A 24,002-nucleotide genomic window follows, 5' to 3' on the forward strand; every position below is an offset into this window, starting at 1 on the left:
GTTGGGCATTTTTTTCAACTGCTTCTGAACTCTCCTCTATGTTATCAGTACATGTGCACAGGGTCATTTATAGTCATTTCTAGGCAGTTGAGTTTAGAGGCTTTTTTTGGAATGCAAAAAATGGGTTCAGACGCTGAATTTAGAGGCATTTTAAGCGCCAAACGCTTCTAAATGCGGTAACTCGCGTTTTGCCGCATTTCCTTTACAGGCGTTTTTTATTTTTGGCTGTTTTGAAAAAAAAAAAAAAATTTTTTTTTTTTAAACGCAAACGTGGCATGTAAACACGGCAAAACTGACTGTCAAGTTAAATAGTTTAGGAGAGGTTGTAAAAACATTCCGTGTACATGAAGCCTAAGGCCTCATACACACAAACTAAATAGCAGCAGTTGGCCTTATGAAAAAAGATCGCCAAGGCCAATATCTGCTCCTTGATTGCACTCAAGGCCAGTCACATATCAACCCCTGACTTGGGGAAGACAAAATACTGCCCACAACAAACTTGCAAGAACCCCCCCTAGCCTCACACCAGGCCACACAGAATTTCCAAATTCTGTTTTAAATCATTATAGAAGTAGCCAACCTGGCTCTTAAAACTGTGTGGATGACCGTATCAGAGACTCCCCTATTCTTCTTCCAGACTCTGGTTTTATTGGACACTCCATGAAGGTGAATGACCATAAAAAAAAAAAAAAAAAATAATCAGACCCTGCGACACCAAGGTCTAGGCGAGCCGAAAAAGACCATACTAATCAATCGACATGTTCACACTGTAGGATTACATCCTACAGTGTGAACATGTTGATTGTTCGATTGATGTTCTGAGAAAAGCTGGTGCAAATAGAATCATCAACATTCCCTCCCTCTGAATCCTGTTGAGTAGCCACAGAAGAAGCAGTCATAGAGCAAAGGCATAATTCAGAGAGATCTGGTCCCTGATGACACCAGGGCTTCTACTATCTACTGTAATGCTTTAGGATCCTGATGAAATGATTTTCACAGGTGTAGGGTCACTGATAAAAGGATCTATATTTGAAAGAATATGGACAATAATAGAAATTGACTGTCTGGGGTATTTGGTGTATTGTCATATGAAAGTTTATGTTATGCAATAAAGCAGATGCAAAATGTATAATTTTTTCCCCACTTTTTTTCAGGTTTGTAAACAGTGTAGAAGTACATAAGTATAGTATATAGAATAGCCTTACTTTATATGTTTAGATTTTAGTGGTCTAATGCACTTAAAGGGGCAGCTGCTAAAGATTTTTGAAGGTTGGCACCCTTTATATCAGGCATCACTAAATGGCGGACCACATCCGGAGCCAGTGGCAGCTCTATGCGGCCCGCAGCCTTGCCAAATACTTGCCTGAGTGTTCTCTCCCATCTGCTGGCTTGCCTGCCTGTCACTGACGCTAACATCATATAGTTACATAATTACATAGTAGGTGAGGTTGAAAAAAGACACACGTCCATCAAGTCCAACCCATGTGTGATTATATGTCAGTATTACATTGTATATCCCTGTATGTTGCGGTCATTCAGGTGCTTATCTAATAGTTTCTTGAAACTATCGATGCTCCCCGCTGAGACCACCACCTGTGGAAGGGAATTCCACATCCTTGCCACTCTTACAGTAAAGAACCCTCTACGTAGTTTAAGGTTAAACCTCTTTTCTTCTAATTTTAATGGGTGGCCACGAGTCTTGTTAAACTCCCTTCTGTGAAAAAGTTTTATCCCTGTTGTGGGGTCACCAGTATGGTATTTGTATATTGAAATCATATCCTCTCTCAAGCGTCTCTTCTCCAGAGAGAATAAGTTCAGTGCTCGCAACCTTTCCTCATAACTAATATCCTCCAGACCCTTTATTAGCTTTGTTGCCCTTCTTTGTACTCGCTCCATTTCTATACATCCTTCCTGAGGACTGGTGCCCAGAACTGGACAGCATACTCTAGGTGCGGCCGGACCAGAATCTTGTACAGTGGGAGAATTATCGTTTCATCTCTGGAGTTGATCCCCTTTTTAATGCATGCCAATATTCTGTTTGCTTTGTTAGCAGCAGCTTGGCACTGCATGCCATTGCTGAGCCTATCATCTACTAGGACCCCCAGGTCCTTTTCCATCCTAGATTCCCCCAGAGGTTCTCCCCCCAGTGTATAGATAGCATTCATATTTTTGGACACCCAAATGCATTATTTTACATTTTCTACATTGAACCTCATTTGCCATGTAGTTGCCCACCTCATTAATTTGTTCAGATCTTTTTGCAAGGTTTCCACATCCTGCAGAGAAGTTATTGCCCTGTTTAGCTTAGTATTGTCCGCAAATACAGTAATTGAACTGTTTACCCCATCGTCCAGGTCATTTATGAACAAATTAAATAGGATTGGTAACAGCACAGAACCCTGGGGGACCCCACTACCCACCCCTGACCATTCCAAGTACTCCCCATTTATCAACACCCTGTGAACTCGCTCTTGTAGCCAGTTTTAAATCCATGTACTCACCCTATGGTCCATGCCAACAGACCTTATTTTGTACAGTAAACGTTTATGGGGAACTGTGTTAAATGCTTTTGCAAAATCCAGATGCACCACGTCTATGGGCCTTCCTTTATCTAGATGGCAACTCACCTCCTCATAGAAGGTTAATAGATTGGTTTGGCAAGAACGATTCTTCATGAATCCATGCTGATTACTGCTAATGATACCGTTCTCATTACTAAAATTTTGTGTATAGTCCCTTATCATCCCCTCCAAGAGTTTACATACTATTGATGTTAGGCTAACTGGTCTGTAATTCCCAGGGATGTATTTTGGGCCCTTTTTAAATATTGGTGCTACGTTGGCTTTTCTCCAATCAGCTGGTACCATTCCAGTCAGTAGACTGTCATTAAAAATTAGGAACAATGGTCTGGCAATTACTTGACTGAGTTCCCCAAGTACCCTCGGGTGCAAGCCATTTGGTCCCGGTGATTTATTAATGTGAAGTTTCTCAAGTCTAATTTTAATTTTGTCCTCTGTTAACCAAGGAGGTGCTTCCTGTGATGTGTCATGAAGATAAACACTGCAGTTTTGGTTACTGAAGCCCCCCAGATTCCCTCGTGAAGACTGAGGAGAAGAATAAATTCAATACCTTCGCCATTTCCCCATCCTTTGTAACCAGATGTCCTTCCTCGTGCTTTATGGGGCCAATATGGTCTGTCCTCCCTTTTTTACTGTTTACATACCTACAGAATTTCTTGCTCTCCTCTGCTATGTGTCTTTCATGTTCTATCTTAGCCGTCCTTATTGCACCCTTACATTTCTTGTTGCATTATTTAAAAAGTCTGAATGCTGATGATCTCTCAACCTCGTATTTTTTTAAGGCCTTCTCCTTTGCTTTTATATGCATTTTTACATTGGAGTTAAGCCATCCAGGACTTTTGATCGCTCTATTAAATTTATTACCCAATGGGATGCATTGGCTAATGCCCTTATTTAATATGCTCTTAAAGCAAACCCATCTCTCCTCCGTGTTCTTTGTTCCTAAGATTTTATCCCAGTTTATGCCTTCTAGCAAGGCTCGTAGTTTAGGGAAGTTGGCTCTTTTGAAAATCATTGTCTTTGTATTCCCCTTATGTTTCCTATTTGTGTGATTTATACTGAAGCCAATTGACCTGTGATCGCTGTTACCTAAATTGCCCCGTATTTCCACATCCGTGATCAGGTCTGTATTGTTGGTAATCAGTAGATCCAGTAACGCTTTATTTCTAGTTGGTGCGTCTACCATCTGACCCATAAAATTGTTCTGCAAGACATTTAGGAGCTGGCGAGCCTTAGATGAATGCACGGTTCCCTCCACCCAGTCTATGTCTGGATAATTAAAATCCCCCCTTTATGATAACACTTCTCATCCTTGCTGCTAATCCAGATTGTGATAGGAGATCTGTCCCCCCCTTCCTCCCTAGGTTAGGGGGCCTATAGCATACTCCCAGTATTATTTTCCCCTTAGCTTCATCCCTTTGGAGCTCTACCCATAAGGATTCCACCTCCTCCCTAGCTCCCTTAGTGATTCCATCTCTCACATTTACTTGTACATTATTCTTGATATATAGGCATACCCCTCCCCCTTTTTTTACCCTCTCTAACCTTGCGATAAAGGGTATACCCATAAATGTTTGCCAGACAATCATAAAAGCTGTTGAACCAGGTCTCTGAAATTCCCACAAAATCCAAATCCTCCTCATACAACAGTATCTCTAGTTCACCCATCTTGTCCGCCAGGCTCCTGGCATTGGTGAACATGCCACGTAGTTTAGACCGGTGGCATATTATCCTTTTATTGGGTGTTCCGAGATTGCAACTAGGACTTGCTACTATACTTACCTTGGGTTTATGTGCTTTGGTCAACCTACCACTAATGCCCCCAATACTACCCTCTGGAATATGTTCTGCGCTGACTATCTCTACCTCTGGCCCCCCCCCATTGTCTAGTTTAAAAACCCCTCTAACTTTTTGGCCATCTTCATTCCCAGCTGATCTGCACCCTCCTTATTTAGGTGCAGTCCGTACTTTCTATAGTACCGGTTATCGACTGAGAAGTTGGCCCAGTCCTCCAGAAACCCAAACCACTCCTTACTACACCAGCTCTTCAGCTACTTGTTTACTTCCCTAATCTCCCTCTGCCTTTCTGGTGTGGCTCGATGTACCGGTAGTATTACTGAGAATACTACCTTGGAGGTCCTTTTCCTCAAATTTAGCTCCTAAGTCCCTAAAATCGTTCTTTAGGACACTCCATCTGCATCTGACTTTGTCATTGGTGCCAACGTGCACCATGACAGCTGGGTCTTCCCCAGCCCCTCCTAGTAATCTGTCCACCAGATCCGTGATGTGCCGAACTCAAGCGCCCGGTAGACAACATACTGTTCGGCGCTTCAGCTCTTTGTTACAGATTGGCCTCTGTCCTTCTAAGAATTGAGTCCCCTACCACCAGAATCTGTCTTCCCTTTCCCTTCGCCCCCCCCCACTCTCACTGGAGGAGTTCTTCCCCCGGCAGCTAGGAGAGTCCCTCAGCTCCAGCAGTGTCCCTGACTGGTTTCACAAATATCACTCAATGGAGCGTACTTATTGGGATGCTCCAGCCCTGGATTGGCCTCCCTGGCACCTCCCCCTCTACCCTTCCTGACTGTCACCCATCTACTCTTTGCTAGTGCCTGCACCTCTTTGTTTCCACCCGCCTCTGTGCTGGCCCCAGCCGGCACCTGCCGTGTACATTCCTGGCTCTCCTTTAGTATGGAGGGACTTCTCAGTGTTGACAGATGCTTCCCGAGATTCAGAACCTGGGCTTCCAGGGAAACAATGCGCTTACATTTTGCACAGCAGTATACACCCTGGATCGGATGATCAAGGAATGCATACATGCCGCAATATGTACAACGAGTCTCCTCTCCACACCGCCAGGCATCCTACCTATTCAATTTAATGAGGATTGGGGATTATACCCTGTCCAAATTACCTAACAACTAGCTTCCTGACACTACTACTCAAGACAATACACAGGCACTCGCAGACCTACGTGCACTCGCAGACCTACGTGCACTTGCAGACCTACGTGCACTGATTACATGGGAGGCGTGGCAAGTCTCTCCTTTACATCATCACATCACTTCCCCCTTCCTCCCCCTCCCCACACTGCCCTACCTTATTCATACAAGCCTGAAAGTGCTGCAGGTCAAGACAAAGGGCGGGACTTTTCATGTTACAAAGCAGGTAATTGGTTGCTAGACAGTGGGGTGGTCCCAGCAACAGATAACCCACCTTTAACTTGAAAAGTCCCGCCCTTTGTCTGGACCTGCCATGCGTGCTTCCTGGCTTGTGTGACTAGGGTAGGGCAGTGTGGGGTGGGGGAGGAAGGGGGAATGCTGCGTTTATGAAAGGGACAATCTGACTCTGTAATATCGAGGGAGGACTGTGATGGAGTGGGGTCTGTGATGAAGGGGGTGTTTAAAGGGACATGTTGTAATGGGTTGGCGGGTCTCTGATGGGTCGGTCTCTGATGGGGGACTGTGATGTAAAAGGGAGAGATGTGCCGTGAAGAGGGGACTGAGGACACTGATGTAAGGGCTTGTTCACACTTGTGCAGAGATCTATGTTTTTCTGCCCTAGAACAAGGGTAATAGAAAACCATCGTGACGTGCACAAGAGGCTGTGATATGAAGGATCTGAGTGATCACCAATATGACACTCGGACCTCCACTGGAAGAAAATTTTACTGACCGGACCCCTGTGAATTTTATTTCAGTACCCCTACTTTATATGATATTTTTTCACTTTATCTGAAGCTTCGAAACGGTTTCCCGTTTTCAAAAAGACATATGGGGGACACTCCGTTAGGAACCTCTTAATAGGAGTACACTCCCAAAATGGTTATCAGAAGGCTACCCAATTCTCGCTGCAGGATCCAACATTAAATATCTATGGATGCAACCTTCACCCATCGCGGCGGCAGTGTCACACAAGATCTTCAGGCCTCGATTGCCCCATATCAGGGTCCACTGCCCTGGACCTGTATAGCATCCTGCTAAAAACTGTGCAGAGGGTTCCATGTCAGCAGGAACCAGTGCCAAACAGCAAAACCCTGCATTTCCTCCTCATCCATCGCAGCAGTGTCTGGTACCATTCTTATGAACAGTAAAAATGTTCTTCCCCTTCAAATGTAGGTGATATTAGCCACCATCCCTATTACAATAAATACACATTTTGCTACAGACCTTCTGGGATTTTGTCAGCAACCAAACATATATACATGAAAAACTTTGTATAAAAGATCATTTTATTGATTACATAGCAGAAATTGTACTTCACAAGCAGTGCCACAACCAGTTGCTGTCTGCAAACTGAGATGACGTCACCCCAGTGCGTTTAACTGGAAATTTCCAATTCTTTTCGAACATACATTTAGAAAATGTTCTTCATCAGGGAAGCACCACACTAAAAAAAATAACAATACAACCATAAAAGCATAAACCATAAAAGCATAAATACCAGTTTAGTCAAATTAATATGTATATACCTTTAATTACACTTGCATCATATATTTCATCAGATTCACCTATGATCCCTCAAGAAATCCACTGTGAGACATTGCATGGTTAAAGAGAGAGAGAACAGTAGCTGCACCAACTTGTAGCGAAGCCAGATGGAGACCGAAATCAGATCTATACGGATAGGAAGGGGAGGTGTTAAGTAACCAATCAAAAATTGGTATCCTTGTCATACCCAAGTTTGTGGGATACTATTTATGGAGGTGGTATAGCCATTTTGTTTCCCTCTCCTGACACCAATCAGACCATCCACTGACCTACACAATTAAAGCCCTGCATGCCTCTGGTCCAAAACATATGCACCAATAATGTGAATTGGTTTGAACCTAAACACTTTGTAAATTGCAATACAAAAGGTTTTGATTATCTTCTCCAGTGCGAATGTGGGGCCTGCTATGTAGGAAAGACCTGGCAGGAGTTCTGGAGACAGAATCCCAGGAGTTTCCTTTGTGGCTTTAGAGAGAGTGCATATACAATACCTATTAGGGGAGGTGACTGGAACAAGTTATGGCTTCAAAAAGAAATGTGATGGATTCATACCCTAGGGGCAACAATATCACCAGGGTTGAATGAAGTGGAAAATTACAGGCCCTTCCTGGAAGGCTTTAGTTACAAAAAGAAGGATTATAATAAAAAAGGGAGGGTTCCCTAGTGCAATGTTTCTTAACTCCAGTCCTCAAGTACCCCCAACAGGTCATGTTTTTAGGTTTTCCATTATTTTGCACAGGTGATTCGATCAGTTTCACTGCCTTAGTAATTACCACAGCCATTTCATGTGAGGAAAATCCTAAAAACATGACCTGTTAGGGGTACTTGAGGATTGCAGTTGAGAAACATTGCCCTAGTCAGAGTAGGCAACCTCCCTTTTGTTTTCCCAAATACTTTTTCTTCCTGCTTTAACTTAATTTATTTTTCCCCCAATAGCTATAATTCCATCCTACTCAGATACCACTTGTTGGTCCCTAGCACAAATAGGTAAAGGAAAAGGGTTAAGATCCCTTCTCCCTTTTTAATAAATACACACTGTATAGATTGAAATAAGTATAGGACATCAAAAATGTCCTTTTAAAAAGAGGTTTGTGAAATGTTTGAACTGAGGTATATCTGTTTAATTTATGTTTTTGTAATTTTTGTGAGTGGTTTCAGAGATGGTCCTGTGATTACTTCAGATCCACTGTGAAGTTATGGTATATGGAGTGTGTGGTGTTGCTGACCCTATTGTACCCAGCACAGGAAGGTCCTAGTACTTTTGTTCTGGGCTTCCAAGATGACGACTTCCGGCAACCTTCGTCGCACAGAGCTAGGACCAGAAGTCCCTCACCACATCCGCACGCATGTGCTGTGGGAAGAGGCCGCCGGAAGCCATGCTGTCCTGTCATAACTTTAGATCCACTGTGAAGTTATAGTATATGGAGAGTGTGGTGTTGCTGACCCTATTGTATCCGGCACAGGAAGACCCAGTACTTTTGTTCTGGGCCTGTTGTGCACTAACATGGGTTCAGTTCCCTTCATTTGGGAAGTGGATCCCCTTACCCCTTCAACATCACAAGGGGTTTGGGCAGAAGTTATCCCGTATCGGCGGTGGTCGCACCGGAAGTGTGCGGAGCCAGGACCAGAAGTATGTCACAACACCTGCACTGCGGGATGGGGACGATGCTGGAAGCTATGCGGTCCATGCTTTTCAGCGTGGACCAAGAAGAGAGAGAGACAATTTTTTGGTGTGTGAAAGCTCTGTGCACATTATTGCAAAGCCTTTTTGTCTCAATTAAACATGGTAAGATGTGACTATATGGAGAGGTACAGTTTCTTATGGAGTATGTTTGGTATGTCCCATTCCCCTCCTCCTGTCTTGGTTGGTGGTTGGCATTGACTGGGTGGTGGACCCCCTGTCCTGGGAGTTAGGCCCTGCTTGGTGGGTGGAATGTTTACGTTGGGGGTGGTGAATGTATGGCTGAGGATCCTTGGTTGTGGGAAGATGGTGGGCCATAGTTGCCTCCGGGGTGAACCCTGGTGGAGCTGAGTGGGTGGAGGTGGTAGGGTGTGGAGGTGGTAGGGTTGGTTGGGTGTGGTGCATGGTTGGTTGGGTGTCACAGGGGGCCTGTGGGAGAACGTGGTGTGGTGGCAATGTGTGGTTGCGCATGGGTGTGGTCCCTGGGTGGAATTTCGTTTTGGAGTGTGGAGGTGGAGGTTTGTGGGAGAGTGTGTTGGATAGGATGAGCCTGGCAAACGATGTCTATATGGGGGTCATCTGGATGGGTGTGTGTGTGGGTCCCTTTGGGGTGTGGGGGCTGGGTGAAAGAAGGTGACTGAGTCATCTGTTGAATATGGGGGGGTCAGATGGTGGTGGGGATTATGGGAGTGATTGGCGTGTATGTTTGGACCAGAGGCATGCAGGGCTCAAAATGTTTAAGTCAGTGGGCTTGTGTGGATGGTCAAATTGGTGTCAGGAGAGGGAAACAAAATGGCTATACCTCCTCCATAAATAGTATCCCACAAACATAGGTCTGACAAGTAAACCATTTTTTGATTGGTTACTTAACCCCTCCCTTTCACATTATAGTAGGTAAGGTCGAATAAAGACAATAGTCCATCCAGTTCAACCTGCGTAGGTGCACGTGTGACAGTGCCTATATTTCCCATATCTCTGTATATGTTGTGTTCCTTAAAACTATAAATACTCCCCGCAGCCCATTGCTGTGTCTTGGCCTAGGCCAACAAGGCCTAGGGCAGCACTTTGCGTGGGGTGGCAAAAAAGCCGCCCCCCCCGATAAAAACCCCCCGACCCGTCCTCCCGATTCCCGCAACCGCCTCTTGCACAAATATAGCTCCTGGCGCGGCGGCCTGCTTACTGCCTGGCACTTGCTAAAAGCAATATATCTGGGGCATACTTGGCCAGGGGGAGGGAGCGACTGATGCCCCCACAAAACAGCCGGTGACTTGCCAGACCGGGTGTATAATTAAATGGCGGAGGCAGCGCCTAATGCTCCGCCTACCCTCCTCCGCACGACATCTTTACAATGGATCTTTTCCCGGCCCGGGGGGCGGAGTCTCTCTGTCACTAAAGGGGGAGGAGAGAGAGGAGGATGACGGGAACCCCCTCAGGTGGTGGCAAGGACAGCAGCAAGGACAGTTAATTTTGATTACAGTATTATAGTCATCATGTCCATATAGTCTTCGACCTGGATTAATTGCATATTTTCAGATGAAATTGCAATAAAGTGCTCTCCATGCATGCTACAAACTCATTAAACAGTTGTACACATTCAGTGAAAGTTCATGTACTGCAAAGTGCTCCATGCTATAATCAAAACTTAATATACACTAGTTATCTGTGATATTTTGAAACTGACGAGGCGGTACTCTTAAGCTGCACTGGTAGGCTGCACTGATGGGCACTGGTAAGCACGGTTAGGCTGCACTAATGGGCACTGGTAGACAGGCTGCACTGATGGGCACTGGTAGACACAGTTAGGCTGCACTGATGGGCCATAGTAGACATGGTTAGGCTGCACTGATGGGCACTGGTAGACACGGTTAGGCTGCACTGATGGGCCATAGTAGACATGGTTAGGCTGCACTGATGGGCACTGGTAGACACAGTTAGGCTGCACTGATGGGCACTGGTAGACACGGTTAGGCTGCACTGATGGGCACTAGTAGACACGGTTAGGCTGCACTGATGGGAACTAGTAGACACTGTTAGGCTGCACTGATGGGCACCGATAGGCTGCACTGATGAGCAATGGTACGCTGCACTGATGGGCACTGATAAATGCTGCACTAATGGGACTGTACTGATGGACACTGATAAGGCTGCACTGTTGGGCTCAGATGAGGCGGCACTCTTAAGCTGCACTGATAAGGCAGCACCGATAGGCAGTACTGGTGGCCCCTAATGAGGCCACACTGATGGCCACTAAAAAGGATGCATTGTTGGGCACAGATGAGGTGGCACTTTTAAGCTGCACTAATGGCCACTGAGAGGCTGCACTGATGGTCAGTGATAAGGCTGCACTGATGGGCACAGATGAGGCGGCACTCTTAAGCTGCACCGATGACCACTGATAGGCTGCACTTTTGGGCACTGATAGGGCAGCACTGATAGGCTGCACTGGTGGCCCCTGATGAGGCTGCACTGATATACTTTATATTGATATTGTTAAAGTCGTTAATATTTATTTTTGGAACTTAATTCTGCATAAAACATTTAACAGTGCAATTTCATGAGATAATTTACGATGGCGCGTTTAGAGGCGGGGCAGGGTAGGGTGATTGATGTAAGTATAGAGTGAATGGTGCGTGATTGTGTGTGCTAATGTACAGAGAGGAAGAGATGAGGCTCGAAGAGGAAAAGTTGGAGCCTAAATAGGAAGGGTTGTGGTTTACAGATGATAGAGCGTGTCTTAAACAGGAAGGGGTGGGTCGTATTTAAATTAGGGGTGCTTGAGTTTAGTCAGGCCTAGGGCAACACAAAACCTAAATACATCACTGCCGCAGCCACCACCAATTATGGAAGAGAGTTCCACGTCCTTATTGCCCTGACAGTGAAAAACCCCTTTTGCAGTTTATGGTTAAACCTCTTCCAATCTTAATGTGTGGCGCCATGTCCCCATACACTCCTTGTGACCGAATCGTTTTTTTCCTATTCTGGGATTTGTAAATCGCTATCATGTCCCCTCTCAACGTCTTTTCTCCAGCGACAATACATTTAATGTTTGCAGTCTTTCCTCTTAATTGAGGTCCTCCAGTCCCCTTATTAGTTTTGTTGCCCTTCTTTGGACTCTCTCCAGTTCCAGCACATCTCTTCTGAGGACTGGTGACCAGAACTGGACAGAATACTCTAGATGTGGTCTAACCAATGTTTTATAAAGTGGTAGGACTATTGTTTTATCTCTGGAGTATATCCCTTTTTTATGCATGCTAATATTCTGCCTGCTTTGGTAGCTGCAGCTTGACGTCATCTACTAGGACCCCCAGATCTTTCTCCATCCTTGATTCCCCCATCGGTTCTCCCCCTAGAGAGTAGTTTGCGGTAGTCCCCCCCCCCCCCCCCAAGCTCTCCTCTCCCCCCCCCTATTTTCCCAGGTTTCCTCTACGCACAAATTCCCCCAAAGCTCTCCTCTGTGTACAATGCTCTCCCCTCTGCTAAACACACACACACACACTTTCCCTCTCTACACATATTCCCCCTCCCCACACACTCTCACAGTGCACTCCTCTCTGAATGAACTCAGTCTCTGCAAAGCTTTCCCTCGTTTTCATTCACAGTGATCCCTCACCTCTTCCGCTGTCATCGCTCTGCATGGTATGTGCAGGCTTTTTTTTCCAGCACAGTACAGTGGACCGGAGAGCTCCTCTTACTGTAGCACAGAGCTGAGGTGGTGTTTCAGGGCTCCTGGACTCAGTGCTACAAAGTCTGAGTAGAGGTGGCAAGCAGGGATGGAAGCTTCCTCCCGAATCACTGCAGCAGCTGAAGGTTGGGACCTGGGACCTCACCAGGACTCGAGGGCAGCAGTCATGAGTGCGCAGCACTAGCACAGAGAAGCCAGTAGAGGAAGTAAGCTGTGCAGAAAACTTCCTATACTGGCTTCAGTATTAAATTACAGGCTGGAGAGTGGGCAATATGCTTTGATTTTGCCTTTTTACTGTTAATGTATCTAAAAAATGTCTTTTAATATTTTTTAATCTCCGCTATGTGCCTCTTGTAATCTTTTTTGGCTGCCCTTATTGCATTCTTGAACCTCTTATTGAATGCGGACGATGACCCATCCCCTTTATATTGTTTAAAGGCCATTTTTTTCTCTTTAATGAGGCTTTTAACATTACAGTTTAGCCATCAAGGTTTAACCTTCGCTCTTCTATATTTGCACTGTGCGAAACCTTTGTTTAATATGATCCTAAAGCATTCCCATTTTTCTTCTGTGTTCAATGTTCCCAGGATTTGGTCCCAATTAATGTCATGTAGTAATGATCGTAGTTCAGAAAAATTAGCTCGTTTGAAATTTAGTGTTCTTGTGCTACCCTCGTGCCTCCTTTTTCTATGTTTTATGTTAAATGTAATCATCCTATGTTCGCTAGCTCCCAAGTTGTCCCGTTTTTTTACATCTGAGATCAGACTTGGATCATTCGTAATTAATAAATCTAGCAGGGCTTTCTTCCTAGTTGGAGAATCTACCAATTGGGACATGAAGTTGTCTTGCAAGACATTCATGAAATGAGGGGCCTTTAATGAGTGAGCGGTCCCCTCTGCCAAGTCAATATCGGGTTAATTGAAGTCCCCCATTGTGATGATATTTCCCTGTCTCGCTGCCGTCTCCAACTGTGATAGTAGGCCCTGCTCTTCCTCCTCCTTTAGGCTGGGTGGCCTATAACATACACCCACTATTAATTTCCCACTAACTTCTCTTTGAAGTTCTAACCATACCGATTCCCCCTCCCCCTTATCCCATTCACAATGTCGCTCCTCTCTGCCACCCTTACATTTTTTACATATAGACACACCCCTCCCCCTCTTCTACCTTCCCTGTCTTTCCGATACAAGAAATATCCCTGTATATTGGCCAGCCAATCATGTGACTAAACCAAGTTTGTTTTTTCGAGGTAGTGCAGGAGGTGCTTGGCCTGTGTAGACGCAGTAGCATGTGTTCTCACAAGCAAACTAGGCATTGCACAATGGTGCTTGGAGAGCCAAGATAGCTACAAAATTTAAAATTTAAACACAGCCTAGGGGAGCACATGCACACAAATTCCCAGGATGGACGTGTTTTGAATAGCTCAGCGCCAGTTCAGGACACATCAGGCCGACAAAACCAGTTACAATTTCAACAAGGAGAACTATCTCCTCAGACTAAGGAAAGCCTTTGGATTTTACCCCTTCCTATCATGGTGCACACCGCTGCCCAGAAAAAAGGGAAAATTTAACAAAATTATGCTACAAAAAGCCCTGGGCTTCACAAATGGACCAAATAAACTAGCGCATTTTGAAACAATGTTGCACAAAGCTCTGATAAGGGTCTAAACAGATTACATTGCAACTGATTATAGAAATTCGGGACATTGGCAAGCATACCTCGGCCCTGGAGACACACAGCAACGATATAACGACAGTCATTGATGAACACAAGGATGAAATTAAGCACCAAAGATCAGCTAATCTTTCTCTGTTATTGCAACTTGAGGACTCACAAAATCAGATCTGCAGGTCTAATCTTAGGAATCGTGACTGATTTGTATAGCCAAGCGATGAGAGTGGAGTGCTGGGATTTCTTCCGTCTGCCGTACAGAGAAGAAGGAGGCTGTGCAAGATCACCCCCTCCCCTGGAGCTGTCCATGGTGATATCCACACAGGGAGAGATTTGATGATGCGGCCACAATGGATGAAGGGTATTGTAGTTTAGGTGAGACGCCACACTGCAGAGGGGGAATACAACTACAAACTACAGGAGCCAGAAAAGCCCTGCTAAGTAGAAGAGCTAAGAGTTTTGCCAGCTTTGAGAAAGGGAAGCTGTGTCTTTGCTGAGGGGAAGTGTAGCTGTGCACATCTGGCCACTGGTGTGCAGAAACCTGAGAGAGGGCATGCCTAAGAGGACCTGAGTGCACAGACTGAGGACAGAGCCACTGAGGGTCTCTTACGGCTGGGGACTGAAGAGTACAGGCCTGCTGTCTGTGTGTGCGCACATCTGTGCCCACACCATTGGAGCCCTTGAGGACCAGAGCACTGGGACTGGATCGTGAGGACTGAGCTACTAGAGGATCAGACTACTGAGGACAGAAGACGGCCTAGTGTCCAGGACAAGATTTGCTGCGTTCCAGGATTGGCGAGTGGAATCAACTGTGCTTATCCCATCACTGTCAGCAGTTTAATGCCAGCAGAGACTGCCCATTACTTAACAGTCATTCACTGCATGCAGTTCTGAAGAGACAGTAAAAAAGCGCACCACCGTACAGATAAGCTCCAATGTTAGCCAGCTTAAATTTGCAAGATAGGCACCAGGTATTATGCAAACACCTTCCAGGGGTACCCCGTTCAGGAACAACTTCACATTCCATGTCCAAAGGGTATAATTACAGAGTGCACGATTGGACTCTTTTTATTAAATTGGTCATTGCACAGTGTTACTTTGAGACTTTTTAATTGTCATATTATAGTCTGGTATTCTCATTACTTAAAGTGTTAGTAAACCTAAAAAAAAAAACACAACAGCACAGTGATTGTGCTGTGCAATTCTTCTCTTCCTAACTGGTAATAAACCTGGTTGATCCTGCCAGTTCCTGAGTCCCCCTGCCTCTGCTGATAATTATGGCTGCTGAGCCCAGACTACCCTGGTAAGTTTCTGTGCCTCGTCATACGCAGCCCTGCTCTCTCCTCCGACAGTCTCTCCCCACTCCCTCCCTGTCATCATGAGATGGCTTTCCTCCCTGCCCCTCTTGCCTCTATTCAGCTGCATAATGCAGCACATAGGAAAGGAATCCCATGCATATATGCTGTCATTAATGAAAGTGTGTTTGTTAGAAATTAATAGGGGAAATACCTTTTCTGACACTGCAGCCATGCAAATCACACGATTTCCCTGTGCTGACTAGCCTCACTCTATAGGAGAGAAGCAGGAGGCTGTGACATCAGCCGGCCAGCAGAGGGGAATCTCGGCCCCTCCCACTTCTCTGCAAAGATCAAGGCTGGCCAGCACAGGGGGATCATGTGACCACACAGCTGCAGTGTCAGAAAAGGTATTTCCCCTGTTCATTTCTAGGAAACACTTACACTTTTAATAACGGCAGCATATCTGCATGGTTTACATGTAAAGTCACTTTACAAACACTTCAAACGTATTCAGTTACCTCTTTATTGCTTTCGTACATTGCATCCTAATATTTTTGGATTATCCCTATTACATCAGTGGGTACCATGTCCAACAGAAATAGTGCTGTGACTCGGTGCACATTGTGTGCCATGTATACATGTACCTGGAGCATCCCTTAAAGAGTGAATACTGCTGCGCAAAATGCGAGCAAGTTGTTTCCTTGGAAACCCAAGTTCTGAATCCAAAGAAGCAGCTGGCAACACTGCGAAGCATCATCAACCTGAAAGAGTTTGGACTATAACCATCAAATGCTGGCAGGGGCCAGCACAGAGGTGGGTGAAGATATGGAGGTGCAGGCACCAGAGCAGAGTAGTTGGGCAACATTTAGACACAGGGTACAGGAAAAATTTAGGCCAGTCCTGAGCTGACAAATACACATGACTGCGAGATATTGGGGATATCAGTCGGAGTGATGTTGCTGGAGCAATGACTCTCTAGCTGCCAGGGGAACAACGCCTCCAGTGGGGAAGGGGGCATGGCTAAAGGAAAGGATACACAGATACTGGTGGTAGGGGATTCAATTATTAGAAGGACAGATAGGGCAATCTGTCATAAAGACCAAGATTGCCGAACAGTATGTTTACCGAGCGCTTGGCACATCGTGGATCAGATGGACAGATTGTTAGTTGGGGCAATCTGCAACGCATGAAGGTTGTCATCCAAAAAGGAGCAAGAGCTTCTTTTGGGCAACAGGTTTTACACGTGGTTTGCTGCGTGATTTATCCCAGCAAAACAGCACTGCATTTAGGTGCCATTGAAAATGAATAGCACAAGTACATGCGTATTGCCATTATTGAAGTGCGATTTGAGATTGTGGGCAGAATATCAGCGATTCTGCTCAAGATCCCAAATCACCAAATGTGAACTGAGCCTGACAGTGATCACAGGGATCCCTCGGTTTCTATCACCTCTCTCTCCATTGCCTACTCCCTTTAACTTGCTCCAGACATTCTCACTCATCCCTTTTACCCACCCCACTCTCCCCGGGAAAAGGAAACCACTTCTGTACCATGGACTGCACCCCCTGTACTGTGCCTTGCTGACCTCACTGTACTTTGGCATCCTGACCCCCTGTACTGTGCCCTCCTGACCCCCCCCTGCTCTGCCCTGCTGACCCCCAACCACTGCCCTGCTGGTTCCCAATCCCCTGCCCCATCTGCTGACGCCTGCATATTAATGACCTCTGTACACTGTCCTACCTACTACTGACCTCTGTACACTGCCCTACCTGAAAGGAACATATATCTTTATATTGACATCCATTTTGGATAATGCCTCCATTTTAGATGTGTAACAGTTTTAGTTTCTAGTTTTGTTTCTCTTCTCTGTAAATGGTTACTGCTCGCTTAATTATTCTAGTTTCTGTAGCTGTACTGATAAGAATGTAATGTTTGGTCATCCTAATCTTTAACGCCTATATTTTCTGTATATTACAAATGCGCAGTAATAAACCTTTGAAAATATTGCTTACAACACTTGGTGTAAGAAGCTTATTTTCCCCACATCTAGTGAATTGAGAAACGAGGACAGATTGGCTACAGACAGATGAACCTAATAAGTGGTGTCAGAAGTGGGATAAAGATTCCGATAATCAGGTAAGGCTGAGCAATATGTCTTAGTTTTACCCTGATTGTCCCCCTTTGTGACCCAGGGAATTTATGGAGTAGCCAGGTTAACCGTTTGAGACTGGGTCTCACAGGAATTTTTTGAGGCTTGAAGCTTCAAAAGGAAATAGAGGTTTGGAACTTCAGAAAAAAAAGCCTAGATAGGAATAATATTGTGAATTCACAGGAAGTCCTCGTTTCTCTGTTCCATTTTAGAAGTATAAGTGCATAATTGCTGCATGTTAAGTAGATATTTGTGTTGCATTCAGTGCTTTGCTTAACTGTGGTTTTGTTTTAAGATAGGTAAAGTCCATGGTAAGGGACCTTTGCCAAACATACCTAAGCCCCCGCATAAAGTAATAAGTGATATTATAAAGAAAAAGAGAGGAGCAAATGACAAAGGAGTTAAAATATGTATTATGTAAAGAGTATGGTGTGAGAGTCTCTCTGGTATGATTATTATGTAGACCCATGGATTGAATTTAGCAACATGGATTGAAAATATGGAGTCAAATTGTCCCTTTCCACAGGATGGCTCAAATGATTATGGTGAAGGGATTGTATTTGGGGGACAGAGAAGCATTCCCATGGTTTTCAGGGAATCTAGAGTGGGACATGAAGTATATGATGGCTGGAAGACTAAATTGGTTGTAGTATGCCCCGGGATATATTCCTCTGCCCCCACAGGTATTTTCTAATGTTCCCTCAGCCCCTGGACCATCTCCACCTAGTTATAATGCAGTATACCCTCTCTCCAACTAAAGAGGATGATTGAAGATCAAATCATACTGCATCTATGCCCACACAAGCATCCTCCCATTCCCATAGAACAACTCCCAGATAGCCAGGACGGTGCTGGAGGGGAACAGGGAGCAGGAGGAGAAGAAATCCCAAGGGAAGATGAGGGTGGACAAGAGACTGATTTACAATTTAAACTGTTGTATCTTTAGGAAGCTTCAGTTTGTAATAGTGAAAAAGCATTGATTTTTGGATTGTAGTAGTTTCAGGGCAATGAGATTTGTTTGAATATCAAAAATGATCAACTGACTGCTCAGATTGTAAAACTGCAGTAACATAAGATACGCGTGCATGTCCAAATTGTTTGTAGCTATCTGATATTGAGGACACGGTACTTGTTTGTATTGTCTTTATTAAATGACAATGTTACCTGAATTAAGATAGAAAGGTAATGCTAAGTATGGCTAATTTGTAACACAAGTTTGACTACTTATGTTTGAGGGTCTATGAGTTTACAATTGGGAGAGATAAGTAATCAAATTAAGGTGCAAGTGGTACTGTTTATGAGAAAGATGGAAGCCTTTGTAGAAAGTCTTTGTATGTTTAACTGAGAAATCATTTGTAGCAGAGAGGGATTTAATCCCTCCCTTACATGTCCTGTGTGTGTCTGCGTAAAAAGGATGAGACAGGCTTCCAGAGATACCCTGTAGGAGGGATGGTGTCTGTGAAATGTAGGATAATGTCTTAATTTTTGACCAGCTATGACTAATATAACATGTGATGTTCAAAAGTAGGTGATGTTAAAAACTTTGTAAGGTTAAAGGACGTTTTTAAATACTTTTGTAGAAATACAATATCTGATCCGATCAGATCTATACTAGCGTCCCCAGCAGTTTAGGGTTCCCAAAAACGCAGTGTTAGTGGGATCAGCTCAGATACCTGCTAGCACCTGCATTTTGCCCCTCCGCCCAGCCCACCCAAGTGCAGTATCGATCGATCACTGTCACTTACAAAACACTAAACGCATAACTGCAGCGTTCGCAGAGTCAGGCCTGATCCCTGCGATCGCTAACAGTTTTTTTGGCAGCGTTTTGGTGAACTGGCAAGCACCAGCGGCCTAGTACACCCCGGTCGTAGTCAAACCAGCACTGCAGTAACACTTGGTGATGTGGCGAGTCCCATAAGTGCAGTTCAAGCTGGTGAGGTGGCAAGCACAAGTAGTGTCCCGCTGCCACCAAGAAGAAGACAAACACAGGCCTGTCGTGCCCATAATGCCCTTCCTGCTGCATTCGCCAATCCTAATTGGGAACCCACCACTTCTGCAGCGCCCGTACTTCCCCCATTCACATCCCCAACCAAATGCAGTCAGCTGCATGAGAGGCATTTTCTTTATGTCCTCCCGAGTACCCCTACCCAACGAACCCCCCCAAAAAAGATGTCGTGTCTGCAGCAAGCGCGGATATAGGCGTGACACCCGCTATTATTGTCCCTCCTGTCCTGACAATCCTGGTTTTTGCATTGGTGAATGTTTTGAACGCTACCATTCACTAGTTGAGTATTAGCGTAGGGTACAGCATTGCACAGACTAGGCACACTTTCACAGGGTCTCCCAAGATGCCATCGCATTTTGAGAGACCCGAACCTGGAACCGGTTACAGTTATAAAAGTTAGTTACAAAAAAAGTGTAAAAAAAAAAAAAAAAAACACAAACAAAAATATAAAATAAAAAATAATAGTTGTCGTTTTATTGTTCTCTCTCTCTATTGTTCTGCTCTTTTTTACTGTATTCTATTCTGCAATGTTTTATTGTTATTATGTTTTATCATGTTTGCTTTTCAGGTATGCAATTTTTTATACTTTACCGTTTACTGTGCTTTATTGTTAACCATTTTTTTGTCCTCAGGTACGCAATTCACGACTTTGAGTGGTTATACCAGAATGATGCTTGCAGGTTTAGGTATCATCTTGGTATCATTCTTTTCAGCCAGCGGTCGGCTTTCATGTAAAAGCAATCCTAGCGGCTAATTAGCCTCTAGACTGCTTTTACAAGCAGTGGGAGAGAATGCCCCCCCCCCCACCGTCTTCCGTGTTTTTCTCTGGCTCTCCTGTCTCAACAGGGAACCTGAGAATGCAGCCGGTGATTCAGCCAGCTGACCATAGAGCTGATCAGAGACCAGAGTGGCTCCAAACATCTCTATGGCCTAAGAAACCGGAAGCTACGAGCATTTTATGACTTAGATTTCTCCGGATGTAAATAGCGCCATTGGGAAATTAGGGAAGCATTTTATCACACGGATCTTGGTGTGGTCAGATGCTTTGAGGGCAGAGGAGAAATCTAGGGTCTAATAGACCCCAATTTTTTCAAAAAAAGAGTACCTGTCACTACCTATTGCTTTCATAGGGGATATTTACATTCCCTGAGATAACAATAAAAATGATTAAAAAAAAAAAAAAAAAAAATGAAAAGGAACAGTTTAAAAATAAGATAAAAAAGCAAAAAAATAATAAAGAAAAAAAAAAAAAAAAAAAAGCACCCCTGTCCCCCCTGCTCTCGCGCTAAGGCGAACGCAAGCGTCGGTCTGGCGTCAAATGTAAACAGCTATTGCACCATGCATGTGAGGTATCACCGCGAAGGTCAGATCGAGGGCAGTAATTTTTGCAGTAGACCTCCTCTGTAAATCTAAAGTGGTAACCTGTAAAGGCTTTTAAAGGCTTTTAAAAATGTATTTATTTTGTTGCCACTGCACGTTTGTGCGCAATTTTAAAGCATGTCATGTTTGGTATCCATGTACTCGGCCTAAGATCATCTTTTTTATTTCATCAAACATTTGGGCAATATAGTGTGTTTTAGTGCATTAAAATTTAAGAAAGTGTGTTTTTTCCCCCAAAAAATGCGTTTGAAAAAATCGCTGCGCAAATACTGTGTGAAAAAAAAAAAAATGAAACACCCACCATTTTAATCTGTAGGGCATTTGCTTTCAAAAAATATATAATGTTTGGGGGTTCAAAGTAATTTTCTTGCAAAAAAAAAAAATTTTTTTTCATGTAATCAAAAAGTGTCAGAAAGGGCTTTGTCTTCAAGTGGTTAGAAGAGTGGGTGATGTGTGACATAAGCTTCTAAATGTTGTGCATAAAATGCCAGGACAGTTCAAAACCCCCCCAAATGACCCAATTTTGGAAAGTAGACACCCCAAGCTATTTGCTGAGAGGCATGTCGAGTCCATGGAATATTTTATATTGTGACACAAGTTGCGGGAAAGAGACAAATTTTTTTTTTTTTTTTGCACAAAGTTGTCACTAAATGATATATTGCTCAAACATGCCATGGGGATATGTGAAATTACACCCCAAAATACATTCTGTTTCTTCTCCTGAGTATGGGGATACCACATGTGTGGGACTTTTTGGGAGCCTTGCCGGGACCCCGAAAACCAAGCACCGCCTTCAGGCTTTCTAAGGGCGTAAATTTTTGATTTCACTCTTCACTGCCTATCACAGTTTCGGAGGCCATGGAATGCCCAGGTGGCACAAACCCCCCCAAATGACCCCATTTTGGAAAGTAGACACCCCAAGCTATTTGCTGAGTGGTATAGTGAGTATTTTGCAGACCTCACTTTTTGTCACAAAGTTTTGAAAATTAAAAAAAGAAAAAAAACATTTTTTTTCTTGTTTTTCTTCATTTTAAAAAACAAATGAGAGCTGCAAAATACTCACCATGCCTCTCAGCAAATAGCTTGGGGTGTCTACTTTCCAAAATGGGGTCATTTGGGGGGGGGGGGGGTTTGTGCCACCTGGGCATTCCATGGCCTCCGAAACTGTGATAGGCAGTGAAGAGTGAAATCAAAAATTTACACCCTTAGAAATCCTGAAGGCGGTGATTGGTTTTCGGGGCCCCGTACGCGGCTAGGCTCCTAAAAAGTCCCACATGTGGTATCCCCATACTCAGGAGAAGCAGCTAAATGTATTTTGGGGTGCAATTCCACATATGCCCATGGCCTGTGTGAGCAATATATCATTTAGTGACAACTTTGTGCAAAAAAAAAAAAATTGTCACTTTCCCGCAACTTGTGTCAAAATATAAAATATTCCATGGACTCAACATGCCTCTCAGCAAATAGCTTGGGGTGTCTACTTTCCAAAATGGGGTCATTTGGGGGGGGTTTGTGCCATCTGGGCATTTTATGGCCTTCAAAACTGTGATAGGTAGTGAGGAGTAAAATCAAAAATGTACGCCCTTAGAAATCCTGAAGGCAGTGATTGGTTTTCGGGGCCCCGTACGCGGCTAGGCTCCCAAAAAGTCCCACACATGTGGTATCACCATACTCAGGAGAAGCAGCTAAATGTATTTTGGGGTGCAATTCCACATAGCCCATGGCCTATGTGAGCAATATATCATTTAGTGACAACTTTTTGTAATTTTTTTTTTTTTTTTGTCATTATTCAATCACTTGGGACAAAAAAAATGAATATTCAATGGGCTCAACATGCCTCTCAGCAATTTCCTTGGGGTGTCTACTTTCCAAAATGGGGTCATTTGTGGGGGTTTTGTACTGCCCTGCCATTTTAGAACCTCAAGAAACGACATAGGCAGTCATAAATTAAAGGCTGTGTAAATTCCAGAAAATGTACCCTAGTTTGTAGGCGCTATAACTTTTGCGCAAACCAATAAATATATACTTATTGACATTTTTTTTTACCAAAGACATGTGGCCAAATACATTTTGGCCTAAATGTATGACTAAAATTGAGTTTATTGGATTTTTTTTTAGAACAAAAAGTAGAAAATATCATTTTTTTTCAAAATTTTCAGTCTTTTTCCGTGTATAGCGCAAAAAATAAAAACGGCAGAGGTGATCAAATACCATCAAAAGAAAGCTCTATTTGTGGGAAGAAAAGGACGCAAATTTCGTTTGGGTACAGCATTGCATGACCGCGCAATTAGCAGTTAAAGCGACGCAGTGCCAAATTGTAAAAAGTGCTCTGGTCAGGAAGGGGGTAAATCCTTCCGGGGCTGAAGTGGTTAATGGAAGACATTTAAACAAGATAACTGACTAGACAAGTTCTGTATAACATGTTAAATGTTTTACCAAGCTAAAAATAACAGTATAAGAAAGAATAATGATCACTGGAGATGTGCAGTATATCGACTTTGTATTGTTTTTATTGGTGATTGTAATGAAGTGTAATATTTTAGGATACAACACTAATGATTGTATTAGAAGTTTTTTCATTAATACAGAAGGAACCAGATCTGTTCCTTGAAGTTTCCAAGATCTGTATAGAATTAAACAAGAGATTAAAATATCAATGTGGATTTGGTGATGTATAATCTTTGTGCACAATGGGATGAACATAATATAAATGTTATCGTGGAATAATTTTAACCATGGTGAATTATTGACAACTTTTGATGGACGTCCTTTAACCACTTCCTGCCTGGCCTATAGCAGAATGACGGCTGGGCGGTGGTTCAGTTATCCTGACTGGGCGTCATATGACGTCCTGCAGGATAACAGCCGCTGCGCGCCATGCGTCACTCTGACAAACCGCTACACCGATCTCGGTAAAGAGCCTCCATCGGATCAGCCGTGTCCAATCACGGCTGATCACGATGTAAACAGGAAGCACCATTGATCGGCTTTTCCTCACTCCCTCTCCTGACAGGGGGGGGTCTGTGCTGACTGTTTATCAGAGCAGCCCCCCCCTCGGATGCCCACACTG

General features: G+C 44.1%; 1 long non-coding RNA gene across 1 annotated transcript in view; it reads right to left on the minus strand.

Moving 5' to 3' along the window:
• Positions 1-6,786: 6,786 nt before the first annotated feature.
• LOC141108603 (uncharacterized) overlaps positions 6,787-24,002 on the minus strand; it is a 64,503-nt gene continuing 47,287 nt past the window's right edge. Inside the window, exon 2 of the long non-coding RNA XR_012236092.1 lies at positions 6,787-6,965. This is a non-coding gene — a long non-coding RNA (uncharacterized lncRNA). The remainder of the gene's footprint in view (positions 6,966-24,002) is intronic.

The sequence above is a fragment of the Aquarana catesbeiana genome, linkage group LG09 (genome assembly GCF_042186555.1).
Source record: "Aquarana catesbeiana isolate 2022-GZ linkage group LG09, ASM4218655v1, whole genome shotgun sequence".
NCBI classification, from domain to species: Eukaryota; Metazoa; Chordata; class Amphibia; order Anura; family Ranidae; genus Aquarana; species Aquarana catesbeiana.